Raw genomic sequence first — 14,482 nt, 5'->3', positions numbered from 1 at the left:
TTTCTAGATCACAAAGGATCCAAGACCCTAAAAGCATCTGGATTAAACATGGAAAATGCATAAAGTCAACAACTGCAGAGTCAAAGAACAGAGTTGGGCAACATTCACAGAAAATAGTGGATAGTATGAGCAGTTTAGAATTGAATAAAAATGAAATACATGAAGAACTTTAGGGTGTAACCCTAAAAGTAAGTAACCAATATAGGAAAAGGAAACAGACTGTGGATAACATAAAAGAGAAAGCACTGGGTTTATGGAATAGTGAAAAAGGCACACAGAAAGAGAGGAGATATTCAGGTTACAGAACATTCGATGAGTTGCCAATTGGATAACAAAGGAGGACTTGAAGATGAAAAGGAAAAGTAGAGAGGTCAATGGCAAATACCGCTAGTTGTTTGCCTAATACCCATCCTCTTCTTCCACCTGAGTAACAGAACCCTAATTGTATTCAGGCGGCAGTGTGTCCTGATAAAAGTGGCATTTCCCAGCTTCTCCTTGCACATAGCCCAGGTGAAATTCATTGCAGAGAGCTTTGGAAAGGCTCTTTCAAGAAGGTTGACTCAGCAGTGGAGGCTCACTTTCTACCCTTCCCCCCTTTAACCTTTCCCCTCTATCTCCAGTCTAGAGACAAGAGATAACTGGAATCCGAATGGCCATCGTCGGCCAAGAAGCAGTTCAGGGAAGTTGGAGCTCCCTCATGACTGTAGGGTCACCATATTGGCTATGGCCTGCTGAACTCCACTCTGACAAATGAAAACCACTTTTGTGGGGAAAGGGGGCGGTCTCTGTCAAATCTGAACAAAACTAATTTAGCTGATTATAGGCACAGTAAAAGAAGTAAAAAGCCTCTGAAGGAAGATTGGGAATTTTTATCCAGCAAAGAAGAATGAATGAAACATTTTCCATTGATCAGTAGATGTTGCTGTTCTGTCGACAGTGTCCCTCCCAGTTGAATTTTTAGGTGAAAAAGGTTAGGCATCAAACATTTCTTGCAAAGCAGTTCTCAAAGCTGAACCAGAATCAAAGACTCAGTGGTGTCACCTATTATTACTTATTAATTATTACTATTAGTACCAACCTCTCAAAATTCTATAACATTTAGTCAATTTCACAGCACTTTCATATAAATTACCTTATATCCATTTGTCCATGATTTTAACTAATATGCTTTGAGCACTTAATATGTGCACATGATTGTAGGAGACATGTCTGGGGAAAAAAGTATTTTGGATTCATAGTATCAGGTAAGGCCAAAAAAAATAGCTATCATTTATTGATTGATTAAACTATATGAGGCCTTATGTGAAACATTTTACAGATATTTTTCACATTTAATTTCATAACAACTTTTTAAAGATGATTATTGTTTGTTATCCCTCTGTTTTTGCTTGAGAATCTTTAAAAGAGATTAAAAACTTGCCAATTTCACTCAACCAGAAAGCTAAAGTACTGGTATTCAAATACCATGTCTCCAAATAATTTTAGTTCAAAATGGAGAATGTGAGATGTCTAAAAAAGATATAAATATAAGTGAAATATAAAGTAGAATGAGGATTTGTTTTCTATTCTTTCAGAAGAAGAAACTAAGTCTCAACGTAGTGATTTATCTGACTTGCTTTATTTGTCCTGCTCATGTTTCTAACACAGGCCACACAAATTATCCTTTCTGCCCCTGCTCTTTTGTACCACCCACTATACATCTAACTGCCAGAAATCATAGGGGAAAGGATGTAAAAGGAACAAAGAATATTTACTTACTGCTGGCCAGAATTATTGTACTACATCCAAAGGTCTGTGAATGATGGGGAAGTAGTTCAAAAGGGAAAAACAAGTCTTCACCTTAATCCAATCTACTATTTGTATGATAAATAGTAGCACATCTACTACTTTGTGTCACCTAATGGGAAATCCCCTAATGGTGGACTAGATTTACGCTTTATGATCAAATTTTAGAACACTCACATCATTCTCCCTCTTCTTCTTTGTGGAGCAAGGCTTCAGAACTTAGACCAGGAGTGAGGGGTTAAATTATGCTTTAGCCTTGCTAAGTGAACATAAATTAGTCCCAGTGAATAACTGAGGGGGAAAGGTGGAGGTTCTGGGGAAGGGAGAGAATGGGAAAATGCGTAAGCAACTGAAGAGTCAAAAATAGGATTGTTGGGGCACCTGGGTGGCTCAGTCGGTTAAACATCTGACTCTTGATTTTGGCTCAGGTCATGATCTCACCGCTGATGGGATCAAGCCCTACACCTGGCTCCACACTAATAGTGCAGAGCCTGCTTGGGATTCCTTCTCTCTCCTCTTCTCTCTGCCCCTCCTCTGCTTGCTCTCTCGCTTTCAAAATAAATAAACATTAAAAAAAATAAAGTCCCTCTCATGTATTTAAAAAAAAGTATTTACTAACATCTCTTAGGTATAAGGGATCACAGAAGGTAGAGAAAGAGAAGCCACTGAACAGACTCTCAGGAATCCAACCCTTGTTCTACTAATTACTGGCCATGTGACCCCACCTCTGTGCCTGTTTCCCATGTATAAAATAGTCTGGATAAGGTTGTTGACGATTAAATGAGCTAATATATGTGTAAAGTGCTCAGAGTAATGGCTGGCTGTTAGATGATGTCTCTAACTTAAGGTTAGCTGCTATTTATTTCAATGGAGGAGCCAAAGAAATAAATCCCTGTGTAAGATACAGAATAACTGAGTCAAAATACATGGGGAAAAATAGTAACTTTTTTTTTTTTAAGTGTAAGAGTTAAGACAATAAGTGCTTATAAAAGGTCTGAGTTTAGAGAAGTTTTCATTGTTGCTGTTGTTTTGTTTGTTTTTAGAACTCTGAATTAAGAGGCTCAAGAGTTACAAAAGAGGACAAAGGAAGGGAAAAATCCTACTTTGGAAAAAAGAGCTGTTTGGACAGGCTCTTCCATGGTAGATGACTTCATCATGTAGCATTGGGCAGTCAGGACAGGCTGGTAGTGTGATAAGAAAGCCAACCCCATTCAGCTTGTGCTAGTCTGAAGGAACGTGGAGCCCAGCTCTGAGTTTAGGAGTTTTGAACTTAATGACGTTCACCAAGTTAGAAAAGTGGGTAAAACCTACCAAGACTTGTTTTAAGGATTACATTAAAGAATGTATGAGAAATCACCTAGCCAAATGTAAAAAGGTATTAGTTTTCTCCATGACCTATTAGTTGAGATGCAGACAAGCAGCGCTGGCATCATATTTAAAGGGCATTCATTCCTTGAACAGTTTTTTGAGCATATAGTATGTACTGGGGATTACATTAGATGCTGCTGATAAGGTTAGAGTGTGACAAACTTCTGCCTGGAGAAACTTACCGACCAGTCGTGGAGGCAGTCACAGGAAGAGAGAATGCCACATATGGTATGGGTAGAAAGAATGATCATTGCAATATGAACAGTGCTGTGGGGAGCCCTTAGAGAGAAGTCTTTAAATTTGTCTGCAGGAACAGAGAAAAGTGGATATCAGAATATTTCTACAACAACAACAAAAAACAAAAAAGGAGAGGGGGCTCTCAGTAGAAAGTGGCATTAACAAAAATGGACTGGGCAAAAGATGGTTTTTCAGGAATTTTGCTGAGCTGTTTGCATATGGAAAAATCTGGACTGATAGGCCAGCCCCAAATGTCAATGCATAGCTGTGAGATGTTTCTTAAGTGACACGCAGTAATAAATGTTATTAAGAGTGATACATGGCATATTAAAAATACACATCCTTATATATAATACACAATATTAAGCCATCTTATTAACAAAACCAAAATAACGGGTTCTGCCTACTTAAGTGGTTGGGGGGGGGGGGGGTGGGATGTGGTCGATGACCTAAAGGTCAGCCGGCTGCTATGCTACCCCAGGACCTTCACCGTGCGTGGAGACCTCGGGTTTTCAGAGCAGGGGTGGGGGGGGGGCGGTGCGGGCCTTAGGCAGGGGAAGTTTAGAGCCGAGGGAGCGGCAGAAGCACGTGGGCTGAGGGGGTGGGAGGACGCAGACAGAGGAGTAACCGGTGGAAGTGTCAAAGAGGAAGGAGTGGAGGGCCGCTGAGGTGACAGGGTGTGGTCTGTGGGGGAGCAGCCGAACCCGGAGACGAGGGCAGACAGACCCACCAGGACAGAGGCGGCAGTGGGGAGCTTGCCTGCGTCGCTCGGTGCCGTGACAGCGGGGAGCGCCGCGCGGGGCCGGGTGGCGAGGGGAGTTTCCGTCCTCGCTCAAGTGGAGCCCGGCTCGGAGCTGCGCCAGCGCCTTCCGCCTGGGCCCGCGGTGCCAGACACCTGCCGAGTCCGAAGCGGGAGTCTGGCTGAGCCTTCGGCCGCCAAGTAAGTCTTGCCTTTTCTCTCCATTTCTCCTCCACGCCTAGGCGTCTTTCTCTGCGGAGCGTAAAGCTCCCGTTGGGGGGCTGCGCGCAAAGCGCACCAGGAGGCTCCGGTGGCGTCCAGGGATGCTCCCAGCCTCCGGGCGCGCCCCGGCCGGCGCGGGGACCCGGCCCCGAGGCCCCCGCCGCCACGTTCGCCTACGCAGCGCAGACGGAGGCGGCGGCGGAGTTGGTGGCACTGCTACTACCCGTCTTTTGTGTCTTGCCCGATCCCAGAGCCGTGCCAGGCCGGGGCGGGGGGCGGGGGGGGGGGAGGGAGCGGAAGCCACTTTATGGCTCCTGGCCCCACCTCTTGCCCCCACCCCAAATCCTTCGGGATTTCAATGAGTCGCGGACTCGGGCGTAAGTGCGTGCCAGACCCCCCAACTGGGCTAGTTACATCCGGGTGGCGGCCGGCGGGACCGCCACGCCGCCCCCTCTTCTGATTTTCTTTTTAGACACGGCACCTTTAACCGGGGGGTGCTGGCGGCAAGGCTGACTGAGTGATTACGGGAGTCGAGGTGTAGGGGAAGACCTACCTTCTCGTTTTTCTTGGGTTCTGGAGGGGAAAGGACGGGGGCAGCGGGATCCCCGAAGCCGGAGCGTCCCGCGCTAGCGGGCTTGCGCGCGGCTGGCGAGCAGGCGTTCGCTGGGTGGGTCCCTTCCCTGGCTCATTGTTCGCGGTGACTGTTCTTGGGGCCGGGCTGAGCGACACAGCCGCTGCTCACGGGGCCATAAATAAAAGTGATGAGTTGCAGGAGTGAGGTCAAGGCTGCTTGGAGAAAGGGCTTACCCAGTTTGCAGACGGACTTCTCTGGGCTGGGAGGGCAATAGTACTCGACAGCGAAAACCGCTCCCGAGTGTGAAACTTAGCTGTGACTCTGATTCTCAGAGACAACCCAGTGAATTAAACCCTCGGAAACAGGGCGCGTATTTCCCCGTAGAAATTGTTTTCAGAGTAAGGAAGATGGAGTTTTAAGTATTATTGGCAGCTGGCTGCTTTCTCTTGCTAGCACCTGTTTCTCTTAAAGGTTCCTGGGTGGGGTTTATTTTCTCGCCCCCCCCTCCCCCTCTAGTTTTGAATGTGTATTTATTCTGGTTGCGCTTTCAGCTAGTTGAATTGCATGGTTCTGGGGCGGCGGAGGGGGTGGGGAGTCCGTTTTTAAACACAAAGTGCAATTTCCACTCTACAAACGGCCAAGCACTAGTGTGCACATTCGTTTCTCTTCCACCCTAGCCGCGTGCTAACGTTCATGGAGGCAGACATGTGCACCTGGAGTCAAAGGGAGACGGCTGTCCGTAGTTGGAGATGCCAAAACACAGCTAGCGCTTGTTCGTTTTGTTGGAGAGTAGGACACTCTTGAGTTTTTCCATTTTTTCTAAATTACAGCGATATCACCTGTTCATGATGTCTATTCTTTAGCCCACTACAAAGGAGGGTGCATTTTCCTGAGGAGGATGTCTCTTCTTTCTCCAAGATCCATAGGTACTAATCAGTAAGCTCTTGACAAGATATATATATATATATATATATATATATATATATATATATATATATACACACACACACATACATGTGTATTATATACATACGTATTTATATACATACGTATACGTATATATACACACATATATGTGTGTGTGTATATATATATGTATATATATATACATATATATATACATATATACATATACATATATATATGTATATATATATATATATATATATATATATATATATATTTACTTATTTATGTTTGTAGCTGGTTGTAAATCCCAGGAGCTACTAACACACCCAGCTGCCCAGGTTATATTTTACTCTGACTTGCCTGATGGACGTGCTAAGTGCATCAGTCTGCTGAAGCCTGGAGTTGCAGCCCCCAGGAGAAATAATATGAACACCTCTCTCTGACCACGGTCTGATTCCACAGACGAGACCATGCAGAGTGGGGATGTTGTTTAGGGTATGGAAAGCCGTTTATTCTAGGGAAGGAAGAGAGAGTTAGGTAGAAGATAAATAAAAATGGAAACCTGAATAGGCAGCCAACATACCCAGTTCCATAAATGCACATGTGGAAAGTATATTGTGTTCTATCTCTCCCTCGCTCCTCATCACTCTTAATATTCCTTAATCTTTTCCATTGCAGTACTTGAGCCTCTAGGTTTTTTGTTTGCTTTGAAAAGAACTTTTATTTTCAGTCTGTTAATATTTTACAGTTCCAATATCAGTAGTGCTCATTGAGTGCATAGGATTATCTTTTAAGCTGTTCTATTGTTTGTCTACTTGTGAACCATGCCCAGTTTAGTATGAGACCACATGAACAATGAATCAGTCAGGTTCTAATGAAGATTAAGACATGGAAGGTATCCACAGCTATGTATAAACTGTATACTCATCTAATCACCTTCCCACATGACCAGTTTTATCTAGTTGCTTGTTCATCTTCTGAAATCTCCGGACTCCAAATTCTTACCCAGATTGATTGCTGCACTAAATCTTGATTGTACAAAAAGCAGAACTTAATTATTTTGGCCTCATTTATCAGTCAGCAATGTTTAGTGTTGCCAATTTAATTATATCATTGAAATATGCATGACTTTAAAGTATGTTGAAAAAGGTCCTTTTAAACGTGTTTCTTCGAAAAGAAAAAAAAGTCCTTGTGAAGCCATAATTTCACTGCTGTGAGGCCCCCTAGCCATTTGTGTTTATTGAGTTTACTCTTCCACATGAAGAAAGAACCATTGTTTTGTTGTCTAGGAGCTGAGGGAAGATGGAAAGTGAGAAAAGAAAATCAAGCACTTTAAAATGCTATTATTTTCTCTACTTGGGAAAAATGTATGTATTTTAAGTAAACAGTGATTATTTTCTTAAAGATATACTAAAACCTTACTAAAGGGTACTGAGGAAAAGACGTTTTCAAGGATAGAAATGCTAGCTGTTACTAAATACTCGTAGAAGGTTGTTGGTGCATACATATGTTTTTGAACCAATCTTATAACACATTTTCTTCTTTCTATAGAATTATGAAATGTTATCAAATTATTGATATTAAAATATTGTAATCTTATCAAAATCTATATTTAAATATACTGTCTTTTTGCAAGTGCTTTAATTGTAATAGCCTGTTTGTTGAGATTAAAAAGAACATCATTGATGTCATGGTGTGCTTTGCATTTTAAAATAGTAGCTAATGAATTACAAACATTCATTACTCCACAACCACTTGCTGAAATTTCTCAGGACCCCCAAATAGAGAATTATTTGTACTATATACTATCATTCAGACTCTTGCTGAGTTTATGTTGATCCTCTTTTCTTCTTCACAATTAATTTCCTTTTAAAGTAATACTCTGTTGACTCTGAATATTGTGTTATTTTTATTCTATGTCATAAATTTATGTGCAGATATCTTCAACATTGTCCGTAAGGGACTTCCTGTTGAAAACATGCAGGGATTAGCGGGGGGAAGAGTGAAGAGAGAGAGAACAACTTTTATTAAACCTGGAAAGAGTCAGAACCTAACACAGGAAGTGAAGGGCATGTTTCAATGAATAATTTCGTTGGGGAATACTTCTTTGACCTTTAAAAGCCCAAGCTATGTGGCACATAATATACATTTGAGTATTTCAGGCAGTATCTTCACATATCATAAGGCAAAGTAATAGAGCATCATAGTGCCTTTGCTTTGTTACATTTGAATGGTGACTTTAATTCCATTAATTTTTCTTCATATTAAGTAATGAAAACTACCCACTGTTTTCTTATGCTTTTTTTTTTTTTTTTTTTTTTTTTGGCCAGGTATAGGGTGTGGATGGGAGGCTGGAAAGGAGAGAGAAAACTATTCTATGTATATAAAAATGATAATTGGCAATGTTTATTTTGGAGACATTTTATTTAAAAAACTCAGTTTCCTCCTACACGTTTAGAACTTATTAAATGTTTAATAGGGAAGATGAAGTTTGACACTCAATTTTCATAACTAAATGCAACCATAAACAAATTGGTTAAATGATTCAAATAAGTGCATTTCAATCTTAAATTTAGTTTTCCTTCCCATAAACTAATATGGAAAAAAAGTATTGAATTAGATTTAGTTTTTAGTAGCCGATACTTGTTTAGATTTTCTTTAAAATAAAGATTAACATGAGTAATAATGTAAACACTTATGAAATGAAGATCTAAAGCAATACAAATTAATGATTGTGTATGCTTTTTATACATAGCTTTTTATGATAAATTATTATTTTTAATCTCAGGAGTAATGTGAATTTCTTAACTGATCACATGTCCTCTTTTGCTTTGGCCACTAGAAGGCTCAGAGCCAATCCGAGTCTAATTTGTTAATCATCTAACACTCTTTGGAAAGTGGGTGTATGTATGTTATATTTCTCAGTGACTTTATCTTACTCTACTTATGTATGTATTTTGTCAAAATGTCTATTTTTTATTGTCGGTGGGGGGAGACAGCCTCAAAATTAATATGAATATGTATTTAGAAATACAATCAAATCCACAAATAGTTATTAAGATCTAATATTGCAAATGTTGAGGGCATTAGGCAAACTTAGGGATGGCTTCTGATCTAAAGATATTTATATTTTAGCAGGATAGAGAAGCCATAAACACATAACGAATTAACTAATAGTGAGTCAACATATATTTGCACATCTGTTGCATTAAATTAAAAACCCAGACTTTATCTTTAATGAAGCTCAGCTTCCACTTTCTGGAAAAAAACACTATTAATAGTACCAACCAGTAAAAAAAAAGCGAAGTAACCAAATCTTTTCATTAGAAAGAATTCCCCTCTGGGGATACTAAACTCCAAATAGTCTGAGGATGTGAGAATGAAAATAAGTGTTGGAAAAATCCTTGTGATTCTTTGGTAGTGGAGACTTTCAGACATTTCTCTTCTCCTTCTCTCTTCCCCTCTTCCTCTGCTTCTGATTGGCTTTTCTGCTTGCTACCCAATCAGCCATTGGCTGGACCTGATTGACAGGTATGGCAATTCTGATGGCAGTCTCACTCCACCAGGCTGTCAGCTTATGAAATTTCTGGCTATGTAAATATAATATTTTTTCTAAGTACTGTACTTAAATACAGTAGTTAAATGTACGCGCCCACTGGTTGTTTCCCTTTGTACTTGAATCAACAGCCATTTTAAGCTTTTAGAAGGGACCACCCACAAAACTTCTTTTTGACTGTTGGAAAACTCAGGGAGAGAAAAAAAAAAGTAAAAACTTGAAGACAAATTAGGACTAAATTATTGACGCAAGGTGACATATTTATGGCTGAGGGCACAAACTCTGAATTAAACTTCCAAATCTAACTATAGATACCTCTGGGTATGAAATGATTTTCATCTTCTCTATCTCTCACATAGACACCATTTTTCCCCAGACATCTCAATTATGGTTAATGTTAAAAAATAATTTAGTCTAAAACACGGGTATTTTGTCCTGAACTGAAGCAAACTTTCAAACAGACAATGATAAATACTGATCATTTAAACTTGGCCTTTTAAGAAGCACGTTGGATATGATGAGAATCTGTGTATTGGTACAATTACTGTGCTTCCAATTATGATATAAATAGTGCATAAAGCTTTAAAATTTTCATCAAATTAATGTTTCAATGACATGCAAATTAGCTACTGACATCTAAGGTGCATGCCATGTGATGATTCCTAATTGGCAAGTGAACCTCAGAGGGTTATTTATAGATTACATTGCAACAAAGTACTGGTGTAAATTCTCATTGTGCAGCTCAATTCAAATTGATGTTTTAGCTTTGATTCTCTTCCCTTTTTTTCGTATCCCTTTTGATCTCTAAAGCCTCTCAGAAATAAGCTACCTAAGGTGCTAAATATGTAATTAATAACATTTGGATAGAGAATTTGTCTTCAAATTATCCCTAAGAGATTTGGAGACCAGTTAATATTCCTCACCAACTTGTTCAGGTACGCATAACTCTTGGGACTATGAATTTGAACTCAGAAATTTGGTAACATCCATCCAAAGCACATAGGATAAATGTTCACATAGAAAAAAAGTGAGGAAGAAACTTGGAACATTTATCAAGTGAATTAATTTTTAAGAATAGCTTCCTCTAAAGACCTGAGCTGAAGTCCTATTTTATTCTCTAATGGCCATTGAAGTTTCTTCTCTAGAATGCAGTGAGAGAAGAATAAGGTAACTGCAATTCTCATACTATAGTATTAGGTCAGAATTTGGCCTTTCCTTTCTCTAGTCCATGTCAATATCTTCCTAAAGGTAGAACAACCAAATAAAAAATGAAAAGGCAAATACTTCCTTCATTCTGCACATTTTGGTTCAGTATGTATTTTATACATGGTGTCAGGAAGCAAAGATATATGTGCTATAAATTTCAAAGATATAGCTTATTACAGAAGTTTATTATGTATTAACCTTTTGATTTTTCTTCATGCTATACTCAACTTGAAATGTCCCACTTTGCATACCAAATTGGTAAAATGCCTATCTTTGCCTAAAGGTTTATTTAAAATACACTTTCTGTTTGAAGGAATCCCATAGTTGGATTTGAACTTGACTTTTTTTTTTTTTTTGTAAGGGTGCCTGTGTGTGTATGTGTGTGTTGTGTGTGTTTTACAGCAATATTGTGAGAATAAAAATGTTTAGAAACATTTAAAGAATTCTATACAAATATAGTATTAATATAATAACTATTCTAGATCTACAAAGAGAGAAACTAAATGCCGGATTCAAGCTACACGTGGAAGTAAATACTTTTCTCATTTTGAACCCTTTTGACTGGTAGTTGAATACCAGTTCTGTTCTGGGGCCTGTTACTTTTTATTGAGAGAAGTACTAGTCATGTGTAGTATGGCATGGGTATGGTCAAGGCAACTGGATTTCTTGCTAATGAAGATTTATCAGGAAATTTGGCCTTTAATTAGGAAAATACACTTACCCAAATAAACATTCAATAAGGACTTCCTGTGGATGGGTACATATGCATTAATGTTAAATGTGTTCTTGAAGTTATCAGATACCCTTACTGCATTAGCTTACTTCATTCACTGTATGTCATACTTTCTCTTGTCTCCTTAAACACTCAGTACCTCTGCCTACACCCTCACTCTCAGATGAAGGCATTACTTCCTATTCACTGTGCAAGTGAAACAATCAAAAAAGATTTTTTGCAGACACCCACTGCCACGTTTATCCACCTGCTAGTACCTGCTCCCACATAATCTAATCTGCCTTCTTGCAGGTTCTCTCACACAGCACTGGTGGTATTTCAACTGTTACATTTTAGTGCAATACAAGGTAGAAACATGTAAATGCAGTTTGTCAGGGAATAAAACTATTCCATTAGACCTAAAACTTACAGTTTTAGTTGTTTAGCATTGGGAAATAATCAGGGTTGCAGTCAAAGATGAATGTAAAGTATGTTACTTGGAATAGTGAAAAATTAGAAGCAACACAACGGCCCAAAGATAGAATAAGAACGTACAGCTTGTATTTATAATAGAATGTTAAACATTATTTAAAACTATTTTTTTTCAAAAAATAATTGTTGACAAGGTAAAAGTAGATGATATAGTGTAAAAGAAAAAAAAATCCTAAACTTACATAGTACATCATAAAATTTTGTACGTGTTCATAGAAAAGACCAGATAAATTAGTGAGCCATGTTAAAAGGTTGTTCCAATGGACACTGAGATGAAAAGTGTTCTGTATAGCAAATATTTTGAATGTATTAGCTTGAAAGAAAAAACTTCTTCATGGGAAGATCCTGGTAATATAGAAAATGCACATTGAGTAAACAATAGCAAAAGCCGTCTCTGCAATGTGATTCTACTGTTGTTGAAATATTGGTCCCCACTAGGCATTCCCCTTGCCTGCCATGTTCAGTCCTGCAAGACCCATAGAATTTACCACTAAAATATATCATAAATTCATTTCATCTTTACCATCTTTACTGCCATCCTTCTGGAGTAAGACACCATAATATCTAGCCTGGATCATTGCCTTACCTTCCAACAAGTTCTTCCCACTCTTGCTCTGGCAGAAATGATGACATGAGAGGCTATATTGCATACTGTTTGAAGCATGGACTCCATGGGCAGGTGGCCTGATTATGAATCCCATTACTGCTACTTACTAGCTGTGAGACTGGGGGCAAATTACTTCACTTCTCTTTACTTCCTTTTTCCTATTGATAAAATTACTAATACCTATCCTGTAAGGTTGGTATGAGGATTAAGTGAGTGTCTGGCAGAAAGTAAGTACTAGTATGTATTACCTATTGTCAAGACCTAAATTAGATTTTATCTTTTCTTCTTTAAAACCATCCAAGGACTTCTCATTGGGCTTTGAATTAAACGTTATGATCACATACATCAACTTTAACTCCTGCTACTTTCTGTTTCCTTGCTATTTCCATAAAAACATCAAGTCCATTCTGTCACAGGGCCTTTGCCCATGCTGTTCCCTCTGCCTGCAACACCCTCCTCTGATTGTCCCCATAGTAGCTTTTTGTCCTACAGGTCTCAGCTTCTGCTGCCTCCCCTGAGAGCGCTTCCCTGCCTTCTACTTATCTAAAGGACAGGACACTTCCTTCTAGTCTCTTTTCACTCTTTATACCTTATGTTTCCTTAATAGACCTTATCACAATTTGAGCTTTTTGTTTGTTTGTTAATCTTTTCCCCCTCTATTTGACCACAAGAATTTAAATTCTCTGAAACAAATATAATGTCTTTGATGGTTACATTTGTTTCCCCTAATATCTAGCAGAGGGTCTGACATGTAGTACTAGGCAAATGAATAAATATTGGCTGGCTGGCTGGCTGGCTGGCTGGCTGGCTGAGACTCTGTTATAATCAAGGGATTGCATTTCTAGAAAGGCTAACTTTATATTTGCAAGTTCCATATGTCACTAAGGAGATACAAAAGGTTAAGTTATTAATACTTATCATTTTGGCTCTTAATATACAAGGCCTTAAATATACTTATCAGAACACAAGTACATTTTGAAAGAAATAGATTGCTTGGGAGTGGAGAGGAAAGTGATAGGTGGACTGGGGGACTCTAGACCTGAAGATGTTTCAGGCCAGGGATGGCCTAAGTGGAAACTGCAGTGCTGGGGTAGGGATATATGGTGGGCTTGAGGTGATGTTTCAGACCATTGATAGTTGAGGCATTCAAGAGGAAGTATCAGATTAACATTTCACAAAGAACCCGGTTAAAAATACTACATAAAGCAACTTCCATAGCATCTTACTTCTTAGCTTTAGGGAATGTTAGATTCTATATATACAATGCTAAAATAAGTGGATGAAAGATTTTTTAAGAATTAAAATTAGTTGATGTCGTGAAAAAAACCAAAAAATTCCTTCTTTGGATTTAGCTGGTTTTTAAAATGGAAGTCAGTCATACCTGAGTTTGTGTATATATGAGTGTGTGTCCGTCTTTGCAAACTTTTTTTTTTTAGGCAGGAAAACACTTCATATAAAAAAGATGTTTTCGTGTATTGCTTTTGATCATAAAATTGTAAAGGCATGGCAAGTTTTCTATCAAGTGATGTTCCCTTTCTCTTACCAGGAGGTGTCACTACAGCTCACTCAAACTTACTAGTGCATTCTGTAGGGACAAAGTAGTGCTAGCATTTTATCAGAATGTCAGTACCTACCCACCAAGTTCTCTACTGAGTTAGAGGAAATTTGATGAAAAAAGAAGTTTTTCCAGGTGCCTGTTTCTCCTCCAAACAAATGTTGTAATCATGAATTAGCTGAAAACATAAACACTTGTTTAATATTCTGGAAACAACATTCTTGCTTTCCTTTCAATGTTGAGTAGGGACAATGTGGAAGAAACAACAACAAGGAACAAGATACAGGAGGAGAGACAGTCATAGAGAAACATGAAAAGGAGAGTGAAATTGAAGTGTTTCCAGTGATAACATGCCCTTGAAGATCCCTAAACCCACTATTCTCTCACTGTCAGACTTAGTGTGCATTGTCCCTCTCTTCCCCCCTTCTCTGCCTGGATGAGTCCACCTTGCTCTGCCAGAGATATTATAATCAAAACAAAAACAACTACCTGGTGTTGGGGCGCCTGTGTGGCTCAGTTC

At 39.1% G+C, this 14,482-nt stretch overlaps 1 protein-coding gene across 1 annotated transcript in view; it reads left to right on the top strand.

Annotated features, from left to right (window-relative positions):
* Window positions 1-4,214: 4,214 nt before the first annotated feature.
* Window positions 4,215-14,482, top strand: part of SEMA6D (semaphorin 6D) — a 579,833-nt gene continuing 569,565 nt past the window's right edge. Inside the window, exon 1 of the mRNA XM_058737838.1 lies at window positions 4,215-4,330. The gene's annotated coding sequence lies outside the window, so the exon portion shown is untranslated. The remainder of the gene's footprint in view (window positions 4,331-14,482) is intronic.

Source organism: Neofelis nebulosa, chromosome 7, assembly GCF_028018385.1.
Source record: "Neofelis nebulosa isolate mNeoNeb1 chromosome 7, mNeoNeb1.pri, whole genome shotgun sequence".
Lineage (NCBI taxonomy): Eukaryota > Metazoa > Chordata > Mammalia > Carnivora > Felidae > Neofelis > Neofelis nebulosa.
The sequence above is the reverse complement of the archived record's forward strand: the minus strand, read 5'-3'. Positions and strand labels throughout refer to the sequence as shown.